This window comes from Oncorhynchus tshawytscha, linkage group LG14 (genome assembly GCF_018296145.1).
Source record: "Oncorhynchus tshawytscha isolate Ot180627B linkage group LG14, Otsh_v2.0, whole genome shotgun sequence".
In the NCBI taxonomy this organism is placed as follows: domain Eukaryota; kingdom Metazoa; phylum Chordata; class Actinopteri; order Salmoniformes; family Salmonidae; genus Oncorhynchus; species Oncorhynchus tshawytscha.
This window is the reverse complement of record NC_056442.1, coordinates 20,330,095-20,353,302: the sequence shown is the minus strand read 5'-3', so window position 1 is coordinate 20,353,302 and position 23,208 is coordinate 20,330,095. Positions and strand designations below refer to the sequence as shown.

The window sequence follows — 23,208 nt, the reverse complement described above, 5'->3', positions numbered from 1 at the left end:
GAGGCTATATGCAGGGGGTACCGGTACAGAGTCTATGCGGAGGCTATATGCAGGGGGTACCGGTATAGAGTCAATGTGCGGTGGGGCACTGGTTAGTCGAGGTAATTGAGGTAACATGTACATGTTAAAGTGACTATGCATAGATAATACCGTGCCTTGCAAAAGTATTCATCCTCCCTTGGCATTTTTCCTATTTTGTTGCATAACAACCTGCAATTTGAATGGATTTTTATTTGGATTTCATGTATTGGACATTAGTTAAATTAGTTAAATAAAGTCCACCTGTGTGCAATCTAAGTGTCACATGATCTGCCACATGATCTATATATACACCTGTCCAGAAAGGCCCCAGCGTCTGCAACACCACTAAGCAAGCGGCACCACCAAGCAAGCGGCACCACCAAGCAAGCGGCACCATGAAGACCAAAAAAACTCATCAAACAGGTCATGGACAAAGATGTGGAGAGTATAGATCAGGCTTGTGTTATAATTTGTTTTATCTGAAACTTTGAACATCTCACGGAGGACCATTAAATCCATTATTTAGAAAAGGAAAGAATATGGCACCACAACAAACCTACCAAGAGAGGGCCACCCACCAAAACTCACAGACCAGGCAAGGAGGGCATTAATCAGAGAGACAACAAAGAGACCAAAGATAATCCTGACGGAGCTGCAAAGCTCCACAGCGGAAATTGGAGTATCTGTCCATAGGACCACTTTAAGTGCACTCCACAGAGCTGGGTGTTATGGAAGAGCAGAAAACAGCCATTTCGTAAAGAAAGGCATGTGGTAGACTTCCCAAAAGGCATGTGGGAGACTCACCAAACATTTGAAAGAATGTACTCTGGTTAGATGAGACTAAAATTGAGCTTTTTGGCCATCAAGGATTTTTTAATTTTTTATTTCACCTTTATTTAACCAGGTAGGCAAGTTGAGAACAAGTTCTCATTTACAACTGCGACCTGGCCAAGATAAAGCAAAGCAGTTCGACACATACAACAACACAGAGTTACACATGGAGTAAAACAAACATACAGTCAATAATACAGTAGAAAATAAGTCTATGTACAATGTGAGCAAATGAGGTGAGATTAGGGAGGTAAAGGCGAAGTAAATACAATATAGCAAGTAAAACACTGGAATGGTAGATTTGCAGGAGAAGAATGTGCAAAGTAGAAATACAAATAATGGGGTGCAAAGGAGCTAAATAAATAAATAAATATAGTAGGGGGAGAGGTAGTTGTTTGGGCTAAATTATAGATGGGCAATGTACAGGTGCAGTAATCTGTGAGCTGCTCTGACAGCTGGTGCTTAAAGCTAGTGAGAGATGTGTTTCCAGTTTCAGAGATTTTTGTAGTTTGTTCCAGTCATTAGCAGCAGAGAACTGAAAGGAGAGGAGGCCAAAGGAAGAATTGGTTTTGGGGGTGACCAGAGAGATATACCTGATGGAGCGTGTGCTACAGGTGGGTGCAACTATGGTGACCAGCGAGCTGAGATAAGATGGGTACTTTACCGAGCAGGGTCTTGTAGATGACCTGGAGCCAGTGGGTTTGGCGACGAGTATGAAGCGAGGGCCAGCTAACGAGAGCGTACAGGTCGCAGTGGTGGGTAGTATATGGGGCTTTGGTGACAAAACGGATGGCACTGTGATAGACTGCATCCAATGTATTGAGTAGGGTATTGGAGGCGATTTTGTAAATGACATCGCCGAAGTCGAGGATCGGTAGGATTGTCAGTTTTACAAGGGTATGTTTGGCAGCATGAGTGAAGGATGCTTTGTTGTGAAATAGGAAGCCGATTCTAGATTTGATTTTGGATTGGAGATGTTTAATATGAGTCTGGAAGGAGAGTTTACAGTCTAGACAGACACCTAGGTATTTATAGTTGTCCACATATTCTAGGTCAGAACCGTCCAGGGTAGTGATGCTAGTCTGGCAGGCAGGTGCGGGCAGCGAACGGTTGAAAAGCATGCATTTGGTTTTACTAGCGTTTAAGAGCAGTTGGAGGCCACGGAAGGAGTGTTGTATGGCATTGAAGATCGTTTGGAGGTTAGTTAGCACAGTGTCCAAGGAAGGGCCAGAAGTATACAGAATGGTGTCATCTGCGTAGAGGTGGATCAGGGAATCGAAAGCGACATCATTGATATATACAGAGAAAAGCGGAGCTGTTGGCCGGGGTTGGAGTAGCCAGGAGGAAGGCATGGCCAGCTGTTGAGAAATGCTTATTGAAAAATTGTATTATCATGGATTTATCCGTAGTGACCGTGTTACCTAGCCTCAGTGCAGTGGGCAGCTGGGAGGAGGTGCTCTTGTTCTCCGTGGACTTTACAGTGTCCCAAAACTTTTTGGAGTTAGAGCTACAGGATGTGAATTTCTGCTTGAAAAAGCTAGCCTTTGCCTTCATGACTGACTGCGTGTATTGGTTCCTGACTTCCCTGAACAGTTGCATATCGCGGGGACTATTCGATGCTATTGCAGTCCGCCACAGGATGTTTTTGTGCTGGTCAAGGGCAGTCAGGTCTGGAGTGAACCAAGGGCTATATCTGTTCTTAGTTCTGCATTTTTTGAACGGGACATGCTTATCTAAGATGGCCAGGCATCCTCGACTGACGGGATGAGGTCAATATCCTTCTAGGGTACCCGGAAAACGCTATGTCTGGCGCAAAGCCAACACCTCTCATCCTCATGCATGCTGTGGTGATGTTTTTCATTGGTAGGGACTGAGAAACTGGTCAGAATTGAAGGAATTACAGATGGCGCTAAATACAGGGACATTCTTGAGGGAAACCCAGTGATTTGAGAATGGAACAGAGGTTCATCTTCCAGAAGGACAATGACCCTAAGCACACTGCTAAAGCAACACTCGAGTGGTTTAAGAGGAAACATTTAAATGTCTTGGAATGGCCTAGTCAAGGCCCAGACCTCAATCCAATTGAGAATCTGTGGTATGACTTAAAGATTGCTGAACACCAGCGAACCCATCCTACTTGAAGGAGCTGGAGCAGTTTTGCCTTGGAGAATGGGCAAAAATCCCAGTGGCTAGATGTACCAAGCTTATGGAGACATACCCCAAGAGACTTGCAGCTTTAATTGCTGCAAAAGGTGGCTCTACAAAGCATTGACTTTGTAGGGTGAATAGTTATGCATGCTCAAGTGTTCTGTTCTTTTGTCTTATTTCTTATTTGTTTCACAATTAAACAAATTTTGTATCTTCAAAGTGGTAGGCATGTTTTGTAAATCAAATGATACAACCCCCCCAAAATACATTTTAATTCCAGGTTGTAAGGCAAAATAGGAAAAATGCCAAGGGGGGTGAATACTTTTGCAAGCCACTGTAAACAGAGAGTAGCAGCAGCATAAAAGAGGGGTCTGGCTAGCCCTTTGATTAGATGTTCAGAAGTCTTATGGCTTGGGGTAGAATCTGTTAAGAAGCCTTTTGGAGCTAGACTTGGCGCTCCGGTACCACTTACCGTGCAGTAGCATAGAGAACAGTCCAGGACTAGGGTGGCTGAAGTCTGACGATTTTTAGGGCCTTCCTCTGACACCACCTTGCATAGAGGTCCTGGATGGCAGGAAGCTTGGCCCCAGTGATGTACTGGGGAGTACACACTATCCTCGGTAGTGCCTTGCAGTCGGAGGCCGAGCAGTTGCCATACCAGGCAGTGATGCAACCAGTCAGGATGCTCTCGATGGTGCAGCTGTAGAACCTTTTGAGGATCTGAGGACCCATGCCAAATCTTTTCAGTCTCCTGAGGGGGAATAGGCTTTGTCGTGCCCTCTTCACGACTGTCTTAGTGTTTTTGGACCATGATAGTTTGTTGGTGATGTGAACCCCAAGGAACTTGAAACTCAACCTGCTCCACTGCAGCCCCGTCGATGAGAATGGGGGCGTGCTCAGTCCTCCTTTTTCTGTAGTCCACAATCATCTCCGTTGTCTTGATCACGTTGAGGGAGAGGTTGTCCTGGCACCACACAGCCAGGTCTCTGACCTCCTCCCTATAGGCTGTCTCATCGTTGTTGGTGATCAGGCCTACCACTGTTGTGTCATCAGTAAACTTGATGATGGTGTTGGAGTCGTGCCTGGCCATGCAGTCATGAGTGAACAGGGAGTACAGGAGGGGACTGGGCACGGACCCCTGAGGGGCCCCGTGTTGAGGATCAGTGTGGTGGATGTGTTGTTACCTATCCTTACCACCTGGAGGGGTCCGTCAGGAAGTCCAGGAACCAGTTGCAGAGCGAGGTGTTTAGTCCCAGGGTACTTAGCTTAGTGGTGAGCTTTGAGGGCACAATGGTGTTGAACACTGAGCTGTAGTCAATGATTAGCATTCTCACATAGTGTTCCTTTTGTTCAGGTAGGAAAGGGCAGTGTGGAGTGCAATAGAGATTGCACCATCTGTAGATCTGTTGGGGCGGTATGCAAATTGGAGTGGGTTTAGGGTTTCTGGGATAATGGTGTTGATGTGAGCCATGACCAGCCTTTCAATGCACTTCATGGCACCAGACGTGAGTGCTACGGGTCAGTAGTCATTTAGGCAGGTTACCTTAATGTTCTTGTGCACAGGGACTATGGTGGTCTGCTTGAAACATGTTGGTATTACAGATGATAGTATACATTTACATTTTTTGTCATTTAAGCAGACACTCTTATCCAGCGCAACTTACAGTAGTGCATTTTACATTTTTGTACTATAAGGCCGTGGGTTGTAGGTGTTGTAGTTGAAGAAGCTTACATAATGCATCATCAGTACATTAATGCTGAGACAAAAAAGAGGAGCGGTATTCATGTCACCTCCACACATTACATCCCTCAAATTAAATTTTGGACATCAAAGCCAGTTCCGCTGCTTTTTTAATCGGGGAAGGATTTAGACCTTGGACACCAGCTGGGTGCAATTAATTAATTATCAAGTAGAACAGAAAACCAGCAGTAGTCCAGACCTTGTAGGGTAAGACTTTAATAACCTTGCACTACATCAAAGATTGTCTATTACATTGACAAGATAGACATGTGACCAATCTAGCAAAGGAAATACATGTCTTCAAATACGGAAAGCAGGAGGAAGGAGGCTAGATCAGCTGGGACCATTGTAGCCAATGAGAGGGCAAATACACATGTGAACAACAGGCCATAGATAATAGAGGACTCATCTTTGTATCCTCTGTTCTGTTCTGTTCCTCTGTTCCTCTGGTGATGTAGAGGTGAATCCAGGCCCTGCAGTGCCTAGCTCCACTCCTATTCCCCAGGTGCTCTCTTTTGATGACTTCTGTAACCGTAATAGCCTTGGTTTCATGCATGTTAACATTAGAAGCCTCCTCCCTAAGTTTGTTTTATTCACTGCTTTAGCACACTCTGCCAACCCGGATGTTCTAGCCGTGTCTGAATCCTGGCTTTGGAAGACCACCAAAAATTCTGAAATCTTCATCTCTAACTACAACATTTTCAGACAAGATAGAACGGCCAAAGGGGGCGGTGTTGCAAAGATAGCCTGCAGAGTTCTGTCCTACTATCCAGGTCTGTACCCAAACAATTTGAACTTCTACTTTTAAAAATCCAACTCTCTAAAAACAAGTCTCTCACCATTGCGGCCTGCTATAGACCACCCTCTGCACCCAGCTGTGCTCTGGACACCATATGTGAACTGACTGCCCCCCATCTATCTTCAGAGATCGTGCTGCTAGGCGACCTAAACTGACATGCTTAACACCCCAGCCATCCTACAATCTAAGCTTGATGCCCTCAATCTCACACAAATTATCAATGAACCTACCAGGTACCACCCCAAAGCCGTAAACACGGGCACCCTCATAGATATCATCCTGACCCTCTAAATACACCTCTGCTCTTTTCAAACAAGATCTCAGCGATCACTGCCTCATTGCCTGCATCCGTAATGGGTCAGCGGTGAAACGACCTCCACTCCTCTTTGTCAAACGCTCCCTGAAACACTTCAGCGAGCAGGCCTTTCTAATCGACCTGGCCGGGGTATCCTGGAAGGATATTGATCTCATCCCATCAGAAGAGGACGCCTGGTTATTTTTTTTTAAATGCCTTCCTCACCATCTTAAATAAGCATGCCCCATTCAAGAAATGTAGAACCAGGAACAGATATAGCCCTTGGTTCTCTCCAGACCTGACTGCCCTTAACCAACACAAAAACATCCTATGGCATTCTGCATTAGCATCGAACAGCCCCTGTGATATGCAGCTTTTCAGGGAAGCTAGAAACCAATATACACAGGCAGTTAGAAAAGCCAAGGCTTGCTTTTTCAAGCAGAAATGTGCTTCCTGCAACACAAACTCAAAAAAGTTCTGAAACACTGTAAAGTCCATGTAGAATAATAACACCTCCTCTCAGCTGCCCACTGCACTGAAGATAGGAAACACTGTCACCACCGATAAATCCAATATAATGGAGAATTTCAATAAGCATATTTCTACAGCTGGCCATGCTTTCCACCTGGCTACCCCTACCCCGGTCAACAGCACTGTACCCCCCACAGCAACTCGCCCAAGCCTTCCCCATTTCTCCTTCTCCCAAATCCAGTCAGCTGATGTTCTGAAAGGGCTGCAAAATCTGGACCCCTACAAATGAGCCGGGCTAGACAATCTGGACCCTTTCTTTCTAAAATTATCTGCCGAAATTGTTGCCACCCCTATTACTAGCCTGTTCAACCTCTCCTTCGTGTCGTCTGAGATTCCCAAAGATTGGAAAGCAGCTGGGGTCATCCCCCTCTTCAAAGGGGACACACACTCTTGACCCAAACTGCTACACACCTATATCTATCCTATCCTGCCTTTCTAAGGTCTTCGAAAGCCAAGTCAACAAACAGATTACCGACCATTTCGAGGACACTCTTGACCCAAACTGCTACACACCTATATCTATCCTACCCTGCCTTTCTAAGGTCTTCGGAAGCCAAGTCAACAAACAGATTACCGACCATTTCGAATCTCACCATACCTTCTCCGCTGTGCAATCTGGTTTCAGAGCTGGTCATGGGTGCACCTCAGCCACGCTCAAGGTCCTAAACAAAATCTTAACCGCCATCGATATGAAACAATACTGTGCAGCCGTATTCATTGACCTGGCCAAGGCTTTCGACTCTGTCAATCACCACATCCTCATCGGCAGCCTCGATAGCCTTGGTTTCTCAAATTATTGCCTCGCCTGGTTCACCAACTACTTCTCTGATAGAGTTCAGTGTGTCAAATCGGAGAGCCTGTTGTCCGGGCCTCTGGCAGTCTCTATGGGGGTGCCACAGGGTTCAATTCTTCGACCAACTCTCTTCTCTGTATACATCAATGATGTCGATCTTGCTGCTGGTGAGTCTCTGATCCACCTCTACGCAGACGACACCATTCTGTATACTTCTGGCCCTTCTTTGGACACTGTGTTAACAACCCTCCAGACGAGCTTCAATGCCATACAACTCTCCTTCCGTGGCCTCCAATTGCTCTTAAATACAAGTAAAACTAAATGCATGCTCTTCAACCGATCGTTGCCTGCACCTGCCTGCCTGTCCAGCATCACTACTCTGGACGGTTCTGACTTAGAATATGTGGACAACTACAAATACCTAGGTATCTGGTTAAACTGTAAACTCTCCTTCCAGACTCACATCAAAAATCTCAAAACCAAAGTTACATCTAGAATTGGCTTCCTATTTCACAACAAATCATCCTTTACTCATGCTGCCAAACATACCCTTGTAAAAATGACCATCCTACCAATCCTCGACTTCGGCGATGTCATTTACAAAATAGCCTCCAATACCCTTCTCAATAAATTGGATGCAGTCTATCACAGTGCCATCCATTTGGTCACCAAAGCCCCATATACTACCCACCACTGCGACCTGTACGTTCTCGTTGGCTGGCCCTCGTTTCATACTCCTCGCCAAGCCCACTGGCTCCAGGTCATCTACAAGACCCTGTTAGGTAAAGTCTCCCCTTATCTCAGCTCGCTGGTCACCATAGCAACACCCACCTGTAGCACTCGCTCCAGCAGGTAAATCTCTCTGGTCACTCCCAAAACCAATTCTTCCTTTGGCCGCCTCTCCTTCCAGTTCTCTGCTGCCAATGATTGGAGCCAACTACAAAACTCTCTGAAACTGGAAACACTTATCTCCCTCACTAGCTTTAAGCACCAGATGTCAGAGCAGCTCACAGATTACTGCACCTTACATAGCCCATCTATAATTTAGCCCAAATAACTACCTCTCCCCCTACTGTATTTATTTATTTATTTTTGCTCCTTTGCACCCCATTATTTCTATCTCTACCTTGCACATTCGTCCACTGCAAATCTACCATTCCAGTGTTTTACTTGCTATATTGTATTTACTTCACCACCATGGCCTTTTTTTGCCTTTACCTCCCTAATCTCACCTCATTTGCTCACATTGTATATCGACTTATTTTCTACTGTATTACTGACTGTATATTTGTTTTACTCCATGTGTAACTCTGTGTTGTTGTATGTGTCGAACTGCTTTGCTTTATCTTGGTCAGGTCGCAATTGTAAATGAGAACTTGTTCATAAATAAAAAATCTGTGCCATTATAGTGTCTGTGACAGCAATGACAGTATTTGATTCCTCCCAAATCCAAGGAATCCCCACCCAGTTGACTACCTTAAAATGGTGGAAGCCCTCAAAGGTAATGTCCATGCTAGAATGGGTCATATACATGATAAATCCTCTATCTATCTCTATGACAACAGGCACAACTCTGATATAAAGTCAATTATTTCAAAGTTGCCAAAATGCCACATGCGTCCACTTATATCAGTGCATTCGTAACAACCTGACTATTATGAAACTTCTATTTGATCAAATAAGCCTCACGCAGAAAATTAGCAATACATTTTTTGGTTGACCAAATTTGACACTGTCTCATTGACCGCCATACAAAAATTCCTCACGTTGTGGGCTTTCGGGCTGAGTAAAACGTCTCGCTTCGCCTCTTCCTCTTTGCCTACATCATGGCACCTCTGACTTATCTTCTACCCAGAAGTCCTTGCTCTAATACGGGAGCCAATTAGAATACAGGTAGCCTATGGACAGATATCAGGATAAAAGTTCTACACATATTAGAGAACGACTGATATGGATTTTTTTAGAGCAGATGCCAATCTTTTGGGTGTCATAGATGAGATTTCCCACACAGCGTCACTTCCTGTTGAACCCGGAATGAGGCAGCGCTCAGTTCGCTGGTCAGGAAAGTTTTGAAAGTGTCTGAAAAGGTGTTCTATTGGAAAAGTTTTGTTACTAGCTAGCTACCTTTTGATTTTGGATCCCGCAACGTGGTTGGTATCAGTTGCTGGGACAGCTGCTATCTGTTCAGGGATCCTAACGACCGAGGGGCTGATGATTGAACTGTTTTGCTTAGCAGCTAGCATAGCTCTACTGTTAGCTGCCTATCAAGCTAGCAGGGTTTCCTTGAGGGATTGAACACAGCCGAGGCTCTGGGTTCGTAGCTTTAACACCGCAGCACACACACACGCTCACACACACCAACTGATTAATGGATTGCTGAATGTGTGTTTTTTTTCTATTACTTTGCTTGTTATTTTCCATATTATGTCTATAACTTGCTAACATCAGATAACATTAATATATTAGCCATTTATGAGACTCACTTAGATAATTACCTTGATAATACAGCAGTAGAAATACAAGGATATAACATCTATAGAAGAGACAGGACCGCTTATGGGGGAGGTGTTGCTATATACATTACAAGTCAAACGTTAGGACACACCTACTCATTCAAGGGTTTTTGTTTATTTTTACAATGTTATACATTGTAGAATAATAGTGAAGATATCAAACTATTAAATAACACATATGGAATCATGTAGTAACCAAAAAAGTGTTCAACAATCAAAATATATATATGAGATTTGAGATTATTCAAAGTAGCCACCTTTTGCCTTGATGACAGATGTTCACACTCCTGGCATTCTCTCAACCAGCTTCATGAGGTAGTCGCATGGAATGCATTTAAATTAACAGGTGTGCCTTGTTAAAAATTAATTTGACTTCTTATGCGTTTGAGACAATCAGTTGTGTTGTGACAAGGTAAGGGTGGTATACAGAAGATAGCCCTATTTGGTAAAACACCAAGTCCATATTATGGCAACAACAGCTCAAATAAGCAAAGAGAAACTACTGGCCATCATTACATTAAGACATGAAAGTCAGTCAATACGTAACATTTCAAGAACTTTTAAAGTTTCTTCAAGTGCAGTCGCAAAAACCATCAAGCGCTATGATGAAACTGGCTCTCATGAGGACCGCCACAGGAAAGGAAGACCCAGAGTGACCATTGCTGTACAGGATGAGTTCATTAGAGTTATAAATGCTTCACAGAGTTCAAGTAACAGACACATCTCAACATCAACTGTTCAGAGGAGACTTCGTGAATCAGGCCTTCATGGTCGAATTGCTGCAAAGAAACTACTATCAAAGGACACCAATAATAAGAAGAGACTTGCTTGGGCCAAGAAACATGAGCAACGGACATTAGACCGGTGGACATCTATCCATTGGTCTGATGAGTCTAAATGTGAGATTTTTGGTTCCAACCATGTCTTTGTGAGACGCAGACTAGGTGCTTCTACACCTGCATTGCTTGCTGTTTGGGGTTTTAGGCCGGGTTTCTGTACAGCACTTTGTGACATCAGCTGATGTAAGAAGGGTTTTATAAATACATTTGATTGAATTTGATTGATAGGATGATCTCTGCATGTGTGGACCCCACCGTGAAGCATGGAGGAGGAGGTGTGATGGTGCTTTGCTGGTGACACTGTCTGTGATTTATTTAGTATTCAAGGCATACTTAACCAACGTGGCTACCACAGTATTCTGCAGCGATAAGCCATCCCACATGGTATGCGCATAGTGGGACTATCATTTTTCAACAGGACAATGACCCAACACACCTCCAGGCTGTGTAAGGGCTATTTAACCAAGAAGGAGAGTGATGGAGTGCTGCATCAGATGACCTGGCCTCCACAATCACCCGACCTCAATCCAATTGAGATGATATGGGATGAGTTGGACCGCAGAGTGAAGGAAAAGCAGTCAACAAATGCTCAGCATATGTGTGAACTCCTTCAAGACTGTTGGAAAATCATTCCAGGTGAATCTGGTTGAGAGAATGCCAAGAGTGTGCAAAGCTGTCATCAAGGCAAAGGGGTGGCTAATTTGAAGAATCTCAACAATTTTTTGGTTACTTCATGATTCCATACGTGTTATTTCATAGGTTAGATTTATTCACTACTATTCCACAATGTAGAAAATAGTAAAAATAAAGAAAACCCCTTGAATGAGTAGGTATATCCAAACTTTTGACTGGAACTGTATATATTCAGAGCCATATCCCTGTAATTCTTAGACAAGATCTCATGTCAAGTGTTATTGAAGTACTGTCGCTGCAGGTTCACCTGCCTCATCTAAAGCCAATTATTGGAGTGTTGCTATAGGCCACCAAGTGCTAACAGTCACTATCTAAATAATGTGTGTGAAATGCTTGACAGGGTATGTGATGCAAACAGAGAGGTCTACATTCTTGGGGACCTGAATATTGACTGGTTTTCATCAAGCTGTCCGCTCAAGAGGAAGCTTTCCACTGTAACCAGTGCCTGTAATCTGGATCAGGTTATTAATCAACCTACCCAGGTGTTTACAAACGCTACAGGAACAAGATCATCCACATGTATTAATCACATTTGAACTAATACTGTAGAACTTTAATCTAAAGTTGTATCTGTACCACCTGGATGCAGCGATCACAATATAGTGGCTATATCTTGGAGAACCAAGGTTCCAAAAGCTGGGCGTAAAATACTGTATATTTTTATTTAACCTTTATTTAACGAGCCAAGTCAGTTTTAAGGACAAATTATTATTTACAATGACAGCCTAGGAACAGTGCCTTGTTCCGGTGCAGAACAACAGATTTTTACATTGGCACCTCGGGGGTTCGATCTCACAACCTTTCGGTTACTGGCCCAACACTCGACTGTGACTCTTATGTAAATGATCTAAAATATATTTGTTGGTCTGTTGTGATTAATAAGGAGCATCCAGATGCTGCACTTGATGGATTTATGAAATTGCTTCTTCCAATTATTGATAAATGTGCACCTGTTAAGAAACTGACTGTTAGAACTGTTAAGGCTCCATGGATTGATGAGGAATTGAAAAACTGTATGGTTGAAAGCGATGGAGCAACAGGAGTGGCTAATAAGTCTGGCTGCACATCTGACTGATTTACTGCAAATTGAGAAATGATGTGACTAAACTCAACAAAAAGAAGTATAAACTGTATTATGAAGTCAAGATCAATGATCAATGGGAGAAAAAAAACTTTTGCATACTTTAAATGAAATTATGTCCAGAAAGACAAATTCAACTCCATCATTTATCGAATCAGATGGCTTATTCATCACAAAACCACTTGATGTTGCCAATTATTTTCATGATTGCTTCATTGGCAAAGTGGACAAAATTAAACAAGAAATACAACTACTAACAATGAGCCATCGTATTCATGCATTAAAAAAATATTATAATGAAAGAAAAACATTGTAAGTTAGTTTGGGACAGGTGGGACAATTATTGTTATAGATCATTAATATCAAACCTCCTGGCATTGTCAGCTTAGATGGAAGGCTACTGAGGATGGTAGCTGACTCTATGGCCACTCCTATCTGTCATATCTTTAATCTGAGTCTAGAGAAGGAAGGTGTTTGTCTTCAGGCCTGGAGGGAAGCCAAAGTAATTCCGCTACCCAAGAGTGTTAAAGCGGCCTTTACTGGTTCTAAGCAGACCTATCAGCTTGCTGCCAATTCTTAGATAACTGTTGGGAAAATTGTGTTTTTGACAACATTTCCCAGAGACAGCCATGTATGTATGCATTAACGCATCAATTTTAAAATCAAACAATACTTTTGACTTTGTTTTTACCAATCTAACTACATAACATAACGGTAGTAATTTTATTTGAATGGTAAATCTCTTGATAAATGAATAAATGGTCAATGAATATGGCATAGGCCTACTCACAATACAGATATGCATATTCAATATGTGTGCATGCATTGAGTTATTGAGCTTGTTTCGGCTGATGAGTGGAGTCTATGGTGCTACAGATGACAAACAATCTGTTGGTCTTCCATTTGGGACTTATACTAGCCTACTGATCAGCAACATTTGCATTGAGGCATCACCCCAGTATGTCACGCCTGTATGGAAAGACATCATCATATAGGCACCGCTGTTAGTTTGAGAATATGAAAGAACATCTATTCAATGCAAATGGGACCACCGTAAACATCAAGATTTGTGATCACGGCTACTTAACGAAACGAGTGTTTTTAGTCATTGTCTGTGATCGGGATAAAGTTGTTGTTTTTCTCCAGCTGTCAGGACAAATCTCTAAACAATGCGGCTGCCAGGACGAAATTTGAAACAACTCAATTGGCAATTTCAGCTATCTGTCAAGAAATGGGCGGGTTGGAATTTGATCCTACTGCTACAATTGGATAGAGGCTTTATCTTCTCCCTTTCACATCTCCTCACATCTCTCTCCATCGCTCCTATCACTTACTGCTGTTTACTGCTACTATGAGAACTAGCTCAATGGCGATGACATTTGCTACCAAGCCATTAATGTGCATAATGTCTAAATAGAAGAACGAGGGCAGTGAAAAAAGTTGAAACGACGCTACACGTTCTGTCTGAATGACTCAAATCTGCCCATAGTTTGAGAAAGTGGGAACTCACACACGAGTGCTGATCTACACCTTTCTTGGTCCATAAACATGCAGGTAGCTAAACCTATTGCCAACCTTTATTTGGGCATTTTAAAACACTTCCTTTTTTCCTATTACCACAATCATCTAATTCTACTATCAGCTGTCAATTTACGGATGCGATTGGGGATGGGGTCATATCAGCACATCAGTAAATAGCTAACGTTACACTGCAAGTCAGATAGCTCGTTGCCAAAAATTGTGCACTTTCAAAATGATAAGCAGTTAACGTTAGGAGCTAATAGCCAACGTAGATAGCTATCTGATATCTTAGCACTATGTTTATCTAGCCAGCAAGCTAGATAGCTAACACCACAGATGAAAGAGTTAGGTATTGTAATATTGCTAACAGGTCACATAGCTATCTGCTTAGCTAGCTAACTAACTTACTTATTGCATGCATGTCATGGCGCGTCAACACAAGCCTTATTATTAGTGAATTAACTAAACTAATATTTGTAACTGACCTTAGTCACTGTGTCAATTCATCCATTTCTCAATACTGCACTTTTCTGTTGGAGAATGATCTAGCTTGCTGCTGCTGCTGATTTTTCCAGCTAGACATTTCTCGGCATTGTGCAGAGCTTGAGGCATAGCAGTAGTTTCGCTATGTAGAGGGAATTTCAGCAAAGCTGATAGAGAAAGGCCGATATCAGCCCGATATATCGGCTTGGCCGACTATTGTCGTTCTCTAATGCATATGCCACATCACATTCCAGTCCCAAAATAGAATAGGGCTTATAGTGCATACAGCTAGGCCCACAGTTGGTCACGGTTATCATTTCAGTGACTGATCAATTTAAACAAGCAAAACTGTTGATTGAAAATACATGTTATATTGCAGCAATGGGTCTTTGCTATTTTGATATATTGATCATCTGAAAATAAAATTGTCTCACTAACCGAATTGGTTTGGTGTTTGGGCTCCATTGGATATTCCTACTCGGTTTCTATTCTTGAATTTGATAATTAAAACTTACAACTAAGCTACGGTGTGATTATGTTTAAAAAATTAAATAATTTAGCAATATTTCCCTCGAAAATTGGGATTCGTCAGGTTTCCAGGTCGCAGTTTGTCAGGCAAACAGAAGTGCATTTGAGAATGCAAGGTTTATCCAGTGTTGCTGGTCAGGCTAATGTTTCTAATTCCCAGGGAGAGCATGTCTGTATCCCTATGCTCTAGTGTTGCTTATGGTTAATTAGGAAATTGGTATGCTCTGGTTGCATTCTGGGTAAGGTGTGTCCTATTTAAACCTGGTCATTACCGCCTTGGCCAGACTGTCAGCATACCGGTGCATATTTGATGCTTGTGTCATCTTTTGAAAGAGCGCTAGCCTACTTATATTTTGAATCGGTTCAGTTTATGTCCCTTTCATCATCCTGCTTGTTATTTTTGTCGAACAGGCCTATACTGAATACAGTTTTGCCCGGCTTTACATCTTCAAATTCACTGTTAATGAAAGCAACATCCTGGGCAATCAAACCGTAAGCTACCATCATTGTCTGCCTCCACACTCTAGCATCCAGCGCGACGGCCTACCTCACACAGCTGAAGATGCTAATATCGGTTGCCAGTGGTTACTGTGTGAATCTGTTGCAGACAGAATCCTGGAAGAGGAGAGACTCTGATCACAACTATAGATAAACGCAAGTCACCATCCGTACCTGCCAGAAAAGGTACAGTGACTGTTCCAATGTCGCAATATTAAACAAGGCAACAATAAACATGTCGTCCCTCGCAAAGGATGCAACATCCCCCCCCTTGGGCCAATTGAGATATTGTGTGTGACTAACACATTTCAGTTAATTACTATAGCTCCCGCCTTGGGAGAATCAGTGTCATTTTGTAAATGCCGGATCTCTATGGCAAGACTCATCATTCACCCGAGTTACGTCAAAATTAGGCCAGTGCTTCTGAGATATCGGAGACAGATGGACGGCTGGATGGAGAGCCACAGTCCCTTCCCCGATTTCATCGTGGGGGACAATGATCCAAAGAGTCACGAGACAGAGGAAAGGTCAGTTCAAAAGACACAGGAATTTAAAACATCTGCAAGACTCATATTCACAGATGGTCCCTTTACCGCTCTCTCTCTCCCTTCCTCTATATCTTTCTCCCCCTACCCTCTCTTTCTCACCCTTACTTTCACTTTCTGGGAGCAAGCGGTAGGGTCGGAGAGTGTGTTCGCTGTGGAGTGGAGGCCTGCTGTGCCCTAGAGGAAATTCTCAGGGTGATCGATTGGGAGGATTAGGACCGGCTTTGGGGCTCAGAGGCCTGGATCTGAACAGTACTCTCAGGAGAGACCTGGGAGAGCCAGAGGGGAGAACCAGGGGGAGAGTCAGGTGGGAGAGAGGGGAGAGTCAGGATGAGAGGGGAGAATCAGGGGAGAGAAAAGAGAGTCAGGAAGAGAGGGAAAATGCAAACTTGTAACTGTCAGCAGGCAGCATGAGGGGCGGCCAGCCTGGGAATGGTAGGGTCAGGTTGATGTGAGTGGCACTCTGTGTCTCCCACATAATGCTTTTTCCATAACTTGAGGTAAGGTGTGGATAAATATACAAGCCTGTGTTTGTTATGACTTTATGAGAACCACAGATGCCATTATGTTGCCACACAACATGATGAACCAGGTCATTTTCTGTCTATCTGTGTGTAGAAACTATTTTTCTCATGATCGGTCAGCTCATTCGCTTTCACGCCGCTCTCCCCTGGGTGGGCACGGTTGGAGCCATGATTGATTTCGGAATGGAGAAGAGGAGAGAGACGGAGAAGGAACAGTAGAAGACCATGGGGAAATTATGGCAGAGCTTGGTGGACCTAGAATTAAACAGCATAATTAATCAAGCAAAAAACAAGCACGTACTGTAGCTCATGCATTTATTATTTGCATTTTTTCCACTTCAGGAAAATGCAATCAGCGCACATGTTGGGGCCAACTAATTCACGGCACACGACAGTTAGGCCAGCCACCCGTTTTGATGGACCACTGACCCCTAAAGGTGGCCCCGGTATCAGTTGGACTTAATGGTTTATTTTCACATTATCATCTTCACTCTCCCTTCTCATGACATGAACGTAACTATCAGCAGTTTCTATTGCTCTTTACTATTATGTTCCGTTCCAGTTGCACATTTTACACATGACGGCATTGACCTATTATAAAACAGTGGAGGCTCCTCGGAGGAGGAAGGGAGGACCATCCTAATCAGTGAATTCCATTTTTTAAAACATTTAAACATAAAAAATATATATATATTATTTTTTAGATAAAACAATACTAAATATATTCACGTCACCAAATAACTGATTAAAACACACTGTTCTGCAACAAAGTTCTACAGTAGTCTCAACAGGACCCTCAAGGGTAGCACCATGGTGTTGCCCAAATTAATTTGTTCAAAAATTAAGGTAGAAGCAGCAGAGAGTAATAATTGCATTTTAGTTTACCTTTCACTTGATTAGCTAGCTAATTCCTACTCAACAACCTGATTCAAACAGATTGGAATTGTATTTATGTTAGCTAGCGGGCTAAGGCTATCCAACACTACAACTCCTCCAAGTCAAGGTAAGCTTTCGGTTTTATTAATTTATTGCCACCGGGGCCCGCTGGTATAGCTGCTAAATTGCTTGCTGTGCACTTTACTATGTGATTGTAAACATAGATTGAATTGAGGGTTTACTAACGTGTTAGTTCTAGTAGCTAGCTATGTCGACTATGATGTTAGCTAATATGGTGACAACGATGTAGCTGTGTAGCGGTTAGCGGTTATGGTATGAAGGTTTGGCTTGGAGAGATTTTTTCGCCCGGTCGCAGAGACAGCTCAAGGAAAAGGTTGAGAGGAGAAGAGCACATAGATGCGAGAAGGAATTATACAATGGGAAAAGTGAGGATGCTGTAAGTGGCTGCTATGAAAATTAACTGTAAATGAATGAATTACATTTTATTTTTGTGTCAAATCGCCAATTGGCAACCCATCCCCTATGGGATTAATTGACAGATAAACAAACAAAATAATTCACTATGGTAATTAAATTATAATTCTTCTCCCATGTTCTCTGCATTGCACAGTGAAAAATCAATACATAATAGTAAATAAGGTTATCCAAACAATAATTACATCCCAAGAGCAGTAAAATAATATATATATACATACATACATACACTGCTCAAAAAAATAAAGGGAACACTTAAACAACACAATGTAACTCCAAGTCAATCACACTTCTGTGAAATCAAACTGTCCACTTAGGAAGCAACACTGATTGACAATAAATTTCACATGCTGTTGTGCAAATGGAATAGACAACAGGTGGAAATTATAGGCAATTAGCAAGACACCCCCAATAAAGGAGTGGTTCTGCAGGTGGTGACCATAGACCACTTCTCAGTTCCTATGCTTCCTGGCTGATGTTTTGGTCACTTTTGAATGCTGGCGGTGCTTTCACTCTAGTGGTAGCATGAGACCGAGTCTACAACCCACACAAGTGGCTCAGGTAATGCAGCTCATCCAGGATGACACATCAATGCGAGCTGTGGCAAGAAGGTTTGCTGTGTCTGTCAGTGTAGTGTCCAGACCATGGAGGCGCTACCAGGAGACAAGCCAGTACATCAGGAGACGTGGAGGAGACCGTAGGAGGGCAACAACCCAGCAGCAGGACGTCACCGATTGAAACACTATTTAGCGCGCACCACCGCTAACTAAGTTAGCGTTTCACATCCGTTACACTCACCCCCCTTTTGACCTCCTCCTTTTCCGCAGCAACCAGTGATCCGGGTCAAGAGCATCAATGTAACAGTGTAACTTTAGACCGTCCCCTCACCCATACCCGGGCGCGAACCAGGGACCCTCTGCACACATCAACAACAGTCACCCACGAAGCATTGTTACCCATCACACACACACACATACATACATACATACATACATACATACAGGCACAAAGAGAAGATTCCATCCCACTGTGTGAGTGAGGTAGGCATTGATTTTCTGGGTCAGTGTGGAAATGTCAGTATTGTGCACTGGGAGCTCTCGCTGGGAACGGACCCTAATGACCAGTTTTAAGTGAGATGGTTGGTTTGATGTACACGTTAATGGGGGTTGAGGGTTACAATGTGTATGTGGCAGCAAGAGGGGTCATGAACACTGGTCAAATTCCAGTGTCAGTCAGTGCCGATTAGGATTAAGGAGAATGGCCATATTTCTATTACAGCATATTGGATGACTGGCATTCATATTCCATTCACCCAGCTCAATGTAACATAATTATGTTTAGGCTACAACATGATGTAATCTTTAGTCCAAACACTTGCAAAAGAGTTTCGTTTTGCAACTAAAACGAGAGTTTCTATTGGACACATCCAGATAGGTTCATCGCCGTTTCGTTATGTTTGCTTCTATTTAAGAAACGTTTTGCAACCAAATCGGCGGAATTAAAATCAATGCCTACCTCGGGGAGAGAGAGGGCACCAAAATGCATCAATGAGAGTGATCGGCCCCAAGTCAGGCTCGGACAGCGCTATTGATAAGAGAATTTCCACCTGTAGCGATGGGAGTGCTTGAGCCGGAGACTGCCTCATCTGAATTCAATACCCCCAGCAGCTGCAAGTGAGCTCCAGAAAGACACGGATGAACAGAGATACGTGCCTTGACTGATCATAAGAGCAGCCGGACCAGAACCAATAATCTTCTCTCTCTTTCTCCTCCACTTTCCCCAGAACTTTTCAATCACACCTTGTGGCATAAAACAACGGTAGCCTACGTAGCCCTATAACATGACCGTTTGTTTTTGTTGTCTTTCCGAAGTAGGCTAAATATTGTTTGACATCTCTGGATTGAACACCGTGCATAGGGCCTACCTGCTGCTTTTGCAGTTTCCTGGGTTGAACTTCACGGTTCATGCTGTGAGAGATGTCGAGTCAGGGTTTAACATCAGGATTATAAATCTGGGATGGGCCGCTTTAAATAATATTGGTCACAATGTGCCGTATTATTAAGGGTTGTCTCCGAGTTAACACCCAAACCCCGGACCACGTACTACAGTCTCATTGGTATTAATGCACAGAGGCAATGGGACAGAAAATCTGAATGTGTGACAAGGAAGCCGCCTAGTGGTAGCCGTGTGTAAGCGCAGCACAGACCCATAGTGCGTTTCGGCCAATGACCGGTATGAGGCCTATATATACCTGTGGTGCGCGGGTCAGCTGTTTGTTCACCCGCAGCCGTCCGCAATTGCTAATAGCCCATCGGCAACCGCGCTACTATGTTATAAAGTAAAACATCTGAGGCCCACTGTAGGCTGCAATCAAAGATGACGGAAAGTGCAAGATTTTTTGGGGGCGTGATTTAGATATGTTTCTGCTTATAATTTTCAACATTTTGGTAGGCTATTTGTTAATCAACTTGTCTATAATTAGATACATGCAGCTTCTCCTCTGTTGCTTTAAAATACTAAATAAACCCTTGATCACCAGAATAATGTTATTTATCAATAGAATTTCAATCTAGTTGACATTGGTAACGTTTTCTGTCATCTTTTACAGAGCAGATACGTTTAGGGGCCTGGGAGAAAATACAATAACTCCCCCAAGAAACTGGAAAGATTTTCTGTGCAAAATTTCCAAATTGCATCAGTTTGACTAGTTGTAAGGTAAATAGAAAGGTGTGAAACGACCCAACATGTTGATTAAAACACACTTTTGCAATAAAGGTCTACTGTAGCCTTAACAGCACTCTCTGGGGTAGCATAATGGCGTAGCCGGAGGACGGCTAGTTTCCATCTGCCTCTGGGTACATTGACTTCAAAAGAAAACCGAGAAAGCTCATGGTTATTATTATATTATAGTAATTATGACCATTTCTGGAGGACATCCTCCAACCTATCAGAGCTCTTGCAGCGTGAACTGAAATATTTTCCACCCAATCAAAGGATCAGAGAATCAATCTAGTACTGAAAGCAAAAGCTACAGCTAGCTAGCACTGCAGTGCAGACAATTTGGTGAGTAGTTGACTCAAAGAGAAAGACAATATTTGAACAGTTTTTGAACAAATACATTTTTTCACTTTCCCTTACTTAGCTAGCGAATGCAGCTTGCTAGTTTAGCCTACTCAAACACCCTGCCCCATCAGAGAGGGGTGTTATGTAAGCTAGCTGGCTATGGCTATCCAACACTGGAATTCTTCTAAGTCAAGGGTAAGCTGTTGGTTTTATAAATGTATTGCCACCAGGGCTCACTAGTGTAACTGTTAAACTGTCTGCTGTACACTGTACTGCATGGTTGTAAATCAAATCAAATCAAATTTTATTTGTCACATACACATGGTTAGCAGATGTTATTGCGAGTGTAGTGAAATGCTTGTGCTTCTAGTTCCGACAATGCAGTAATAACCAACAAGTAATCTAACTAACAATTCCAAAACTACTGTCTTATACACAGTGTAAGGGGATAAAGAATATGTACATAAGGATATATGAATGAGTGATGGTACAGAGCAGCATAGGCAAGATACAGTAGATGGTATCGAGTACAGTATATACATATGAGATGAGTATGTAAACAAAGTGGCATAGTTAAAGTGGCTAGTGATACATGTATTACATAAGGATACAGTCGATGATATAGAGTACAGTATATACGTATGCATATGAGATGAATAATGTAGGGTAAGTAACATTATATAAGGTAGCATTGTTTAAAGTGGCTAGTGATATATTTACATCATTTCCCATCAATTCCCATTATTAAAGTGGCTGGAGTTGAGTCAGTGTCAGTGTGTTGGCAGCAGCCACTCAATGTTAGTGGTGGCTGTTTAACAGTCTGATGGCCTTGAGATAGAAGCTGTTTTTCAGTCTCTCGGTCCCAGCTTTGATGCACCTGTACTGACCTCGCCTTCTGGATGATAGCGGGGTGAACAGGCAGTGGCTCGGGTGGTTGATGTCCTTGATGATCTTTATGGCCTTCCTGTAACATCGGGTGGTGTAGGTGTCCTGGAGGGCAGGTAGTTTGCCCCCGGTGATGCGTTGTGCAGACCTCACTACCCTCTGGAGAGCCTTACGGTTGAGGGCGGAGCAGTTGCCGTACCAGGCGGTGATACAGCCCGCCAGGATGCTCTCGATTGTGCATCTGTAGAAGTTTGTGAGTGCTTTTGGTGACAAACCAAATTTCTTCAGCCTCCTGAGGTTGAAGAGGCGCTGCTGCGCCTTCTTCACGATGCTGTCTGTGTGAGTGGACCAATTCAGTTTGTCTGTGATGTGTATGCCGAGGAACTTAAAACTTGCTACCCTCTCCACTACTGTTCCATCGATGTGGATAGGGGGGTGTTCCCTCTGCTGTTTCCTGAAGTCCACAATCATCTCCTTAGTTTTGTTGACGTTGAGTGTGAGGTTATTTTCCTGACACCACACTCCGAGGGCCCTCACCTCCTCCCTGTAGGCCGTCTCGTCGTTGGTAATCAAGCCTACCACTGTTGTGTCGTCCGCAAACTTGATGATTGAGTTGGAGGCGTGCGTGGCCACGCAGTCGTGGGTGAACAGGGAGTACAGGAGAGGGCTCAGAATGCACCCTTGTGGGGCCCCAGTGTTGAGGATCAGCGGGGAGGAGATGTTGTTGCCTACCCTCACCACCTGGGGGCGGCCCGTCAGGAAGTCCAGTACCCAGTTGCACAGGGCGGGGTCGAGACCCAGGGTCTCGAGCTTGATGACGAGCTTGGAGGGTACTATGGTGTTGAATACCGAGCTGTAGTCGATGAACAGCATTCTCACATAGGTATTCCTCTTGTCCAGATGGGTTAGGGCAGTGTGCAGTGTGGTTGAGATTGCATCGTCTGTGGACCTATTTGGGCGGTAAGCAAATTGGAGTGGGTCTAGGGTGTCAGGTAGGGTGGAGGTGATATGGTCCTTGACTAGTCTCTCAAAGCACTTCATGATGACGGATGTGAGTGCTACGGGGCGGTAGTCGTTTAGCTCAGTTACCTTAGCTTTCTTGAGAACAGGAACAATGGTGGCCCTCTTGAAGCATGTGGGAACAGCAGACTGGTATAGGGATTGATTGAATATGTCCGTAAACACACCGGCCAGCTGGTCTGCGCATGCTCTGAGGGCGCGGCTGGGGATGCCGTCTGGGCCTGTAGCCTTGCGAGGGTTAACACGTTTAAATGTCTTACTCACCTCGGCTGCAGTGAAGGAGAGACCGCATGTTTTCATTGCAGGCCGTGTCAGTGGCACTGTATTGTCCTCAAAGCGGGCAAAAAAGTTATTTAGTCTGCCTGGGAGCAAGACATCCTGGTCCGTGATTGGGCTGGATTTCTTCCTGTAGTCCGTGATTGACTGTAGACCCTGCCACATGCCTCTTGTGTCTGAGCCATTGAATTGAGATTCTACTTTGTCTC

General features: G+C 43.5%; 1 long non-coding RNA gene across 1 annotated transcript in view; it reads right to left on the bottom strand.

Moving 5' to 3' along the window:
* The window catches only part of LOC121839190, a 36,291-nt gene extending 16,431 nt beyond the window's left edge, over positions 1-19,860 (bottom strand). Inside the window, exon 1 of the long non-coding RNA XR_006078740.1 lies at positions 19,680-19,860. This is a non-coding gene — a long non-coding RNA (uncharacterized LOC121839190). The remainder of the gene's footprint in view (positions 1-19,679) is intronic.
* Between the last annotated feature and the right edge of the window lie 3,348 nt (positions 19,861-23,208).